Here is a 3,862-nt window from a genome sequence, read left to right as displayed (position 1 = left end):
TCCACCTGTTCTGAGCACTAATCTAATTGGCCATCTCCCTTTAGCCCCAAAGGTTGTCGCCTCTTGGCCTGAGAGGTAGCATCAGCTGGTGAAGAAGTGAGTTTCTAGATCCTAAGTAGCTACACCTAGCCCTAGAAGAACATGGAAGCTGCATGTGTTCTCAATTGTATTTTGACTACATGGTCGACTGAGGGGAGTTATGGAATATAGCGTTTTAGAAAGAAAAAAGGGAATTACTGAGTTGTATCAGCATCCCGTTGGGCTGGGGTGGGGGGAGGGGAGAACACACACACATATATATTCCCCTCAGTTGAATTGCAACAAGGGATTAAGGCCATGATGTGAGGATCAAAAGACCTGGTCTTCCAATATTACTCTAGGTTATTTGGATTTCATTGTTGAATCACTTTTCAATTATATCTCCTTGTGATTACTGGGAGATGCTTCTTAGCTGCCAAATTGGTTTGGGACAAGGGTTAGGAATCAGTTTGACCCAATTGGGGTTTTCTTGACAGAGATACTAGAATAGTTTTGCCATTTCCTTCTCCAGCTCATTTTACAGACGAGGAAGCAGAGACAAATGGGGTGAAGTGACTTGCCCAAGGCCACACAGCTGTGTCTGAGGCCACATTTGAACTCAGGAGCTGAGTCTTCCTGACTCCAGACCCAGCACTCATTCCACTATGGCGCCACCTAGCAGCTCCCAAGTTATTCAGATGGTGAAAGGTAAATAGGAAGAGTTACCTCTGTGTTGGACTTAAAGTTCAGTGAATAGGTCAAATAATAGTTCCCAAAACACTAGTCCAATCTTAGGTTTGTTTGAGCTCAGGAAAGAAGAGAAGTCTGGTATACCCAAAATAACTGAATTGGAAAGAACCTTAGAATTCACCTAACTCAACCTGGACCTGAACAGGAATCCCCTTCCTACCTTACTCAGTAAGTAGCCCTCCAACCTTTTCTTAAAACTTTTTTTGACTTGACTCTCCTGAGAAAGAATACTACTTTCTTTTTTTATATCTTAACGGTATTTTTCCCAATTACATATAACAATAGTTTTCAATATTCATTTTTGTAAAATTCTCTCCCTCCTTCCCTTCCCACCCCTCTTCCCTTGGCAGTATGCAATCTGATATAGGTTATACATTCATAATCATAAAGAACACTACTTTCTTAGACAGCCCATGGTTCTTATCATTAGGAAGGTTTTTCCTATACATCAAGTATTAATCTGGATCTTCTCTTGTTTAGTCAAATTGCAATTGGAGTACTGCAATTCTGGTTCTCAGAAAGGGCATTTTTAAGCTAGAACATGAGCAGGGGAGGGCAACCATAAAGGTGAATGAACTTAAAAGCATATCATATGAGAATGGAGTAAAAAAAGTTGAGAGCTATTTTGTCTGAAGCAAAATTAGAGCAGAGGAATGGGATAGGAAGAGTTATGGTTTACAACAACAGTAGGAGTAAGAATTTAGACTTAGCTTGTTATGCTTAACCTAAAGAACACACCTAGGGTCAGCATGAAGCAGATTTCAGTCAAGGTAAGAATTTCCTACCAATCAATGATCCTAACATGGAATGAGCTGCTACACATAGAAGTGATTTCCATTGCCGGAGGTCTTCAGTCAGAGCCTGAGTGTTCACTTGTTGAGGATAATATAGGCAGGATTTCTGCTCAGGCATGCTGAGCCAGGTGGCCTCTGAGGTCCCTGGCAATTCTGAGACTCGGTGATTCTACGTAGCTTTTGATACTGTTAGTCACAGAGCTCTGAGAAAATGTCTTCTGGGACATCATCGTGGGGAAATGGAGCTGTGATACAGAGAAAAGAGCCCTGTCCTGGGAATCAGGAGACCTGGATTCTCTTTCTAGCTGTGCTATTTACTAAGTCTATGACCTTGGGAAAATGTCTTCCCCTCACTGAGCTTTAGTTTGCTCCTCTGTGAAATGAGGGTATTGGACTAGATGGTCTCTAAGGTGCTTCTGAGCTCTGCTCCTTAAATAGAGGAAAGGGTCCTAGGAGTAGGGAAGATGTTTCCCAAAGTCATGAGAGATTAGAAAGCCATAGGAAAGAATTAACTTACAACAACAGTGCCTATAGCAGCTCTCTCCAAAGAGGTCAAATCACTTTTTATCCATTACCTCGTCTACTCCCCACATTCCCATGAAATAGTGATGGAAGCTGCCATTGTCCAGGGTAAGCCTGGGCACGGGAGAGTGGAAGCAGGATGCTTAGACTCCCCAGTAAGAAAAAACGACTAGGAGTCCCGAGTCTCATGTGGGAAGGCTCAGAGCTGGCCAGGCATGCACTCCTCCCTTTTATAACCAAATCCCAAAGAATGCTGGGCCTCGCCGAGGTCTGCCTGAGTCTCCCTATGCAATTCACCCCATACCCCAACTCGGGAGTCACTCCCTTCTCCCCCAGCCCCAAACACCCACCTAAAGCAGGGAAACTATATACCTAATTCTGCAGCCCTTAGAAAACAGGGGTCTTTCTTTCCTCCCACCTTGTCCATCACGGTGATCGCTGGCTACCTTCCTGCTAGTGTGTCCCGTCATCCCATCTAGCCGGTGACCTCCCTAAGGAGTCAGAGGACTTAGAGCTGGAAGACACCCGACGCTCGGCCTAGGCTAATCCCCTCGTTTTACAGATAAAGACACTGGGGCTCCACGCGATTAGGCCACTTGCCCAAGGTCACACAGGTAATAACAAACCGAGCCAGGACGGGGGGCCAGGCCCCGGCTTCCCTGCCCGAGCTCCGCGGCGGCCCCCGCCTCCGCCTCCCCGGGGCTGCCCAGCCCGGGGCCGGACCCCAGGGCAGTTACATTGTAAACCTTTCTGGAAAGACTGCGCGGGGGCCCCGCGGCCGGGGCGCCCTCCGGCCCACGCAGGCCGGGCCCGAGCTGCCTCCCCCGCGCGTGCTCCGCGGGGAGGCCCGAGCCGGGCTCCCCGGGGCCGCAGGGGCCGAGGGGCGCGGGGCCGGGGCGCGGGGCGCGGGGCCGGGGCGCGGGGCCGCAGGGGCCGAGGCGCCCCGACGCGGGGCCGGGGCGCGGGGCCGGGGCGCGGGGCACGGGGCCGGGGCGCGGGGCGCGGGGCGCGGGGCCGGGGCGCGGGGCTCGGGCTGCTCGTGCATTAGATGCGTCCGGGTGGTGCCCCGGCTCCAAAGCCGGCCCGCGGGGCCCGCCGGACGCCCCCTCCCCCCCTCCGCCCCCCGGGCAGGGGCTGTCAGGCCCGGGGGCACGCGCGCAGGAACAGGGGGGGGTTGTAGGGAGAAGGCGCGGGGGGCCTGGCAGCGCCTCGGGCCCGGGCAGCCGCACGCAATGGGGGAGGGGGGCACCGCGCCAAGGGAGGAAGAGGAGGGAGGGATGCGGGAGAGGGGCGCCCGCAGCTTCTGCACCTGCTGCGGGCGCCGCCCCAGCCCCCTCCGGGGACCCCCCCGCCCAGGGCCAAGGTCACCGGGCTCTCTGCCGGGGGCAGGGGCCGGCCCCGCGCCCGCGCCCCGCCGCAGAGCCCGCACTCACCCCGAGCCGCTCCGCCGCAGCAGTGGGGCGGGGACCGGGAGCTGCCCCGCGGCGCGGCCAGGCCGGGCGGGCGGCAGGCGCGGGGGCTCCGCCGGCGGCTGCGGGCCCTGCTCCGCCTGCGGGGCGCCGAGGGGGCGGGAGGGGGCGAGCGCGCGCCCGCCGCAGCCTGCTCCGCGCGCCCGCGCCGCGCCCCCTCCTGCAGCAGAGCCTCTCGCGAGACCCCCCACCTGCTCCGGCTGTCGCGAGAGGCCCGACGCGGCTCCGCGGCGCTGTCCGAGGTGCTGCCTCCGCCGGGCCTGCAGGGCGCCGGGCCGCCGGCAGGGGGCGGCGCGGGGGCGGAGCCGA

At 56.2% G+C, this 3,862-nt stretch overlaps 1 protein-coding gene across 1 annotated transcript in view; it reads right to left on the bottom strand.

The window, feature by feature from the left end:
- Positions 1-3,625, bottom strand: part of SCAMP5 (secretory carrier membrane protein 5) — a 35,809-nt gene extending 32,184 nt beyond the window's left edge. The window contains exon 1 of the mRNA XM_074232736.1: positions 3,518-3,625. The gene's annotated coding sequence lies outside the window, so the exon portion shown is untranslated. The remainder of the gene's footprint in view (positions 1-3,517) is intronic.
- Positions 3,626-3,862: the final 237 nt, after the last annotated feature.

Source organism: Macrotis lagotis, chromosome 4, assembly GCF_037893015.1.
Source record: "Macrotis lagotis isolate mMagLag1 chromosome 4, bilby.v1.9.chrom.fasta, whole genome shotgun sequence".
NCBI lineage: Eukaryota > Metazoa > Chordata > Mammalia > Peramelemorphia > Peramelidae > Macrotis > Macrotis lagotis.
This window is presented reverse-complemented; position numbering and strand designations above follow the sequence as displayed.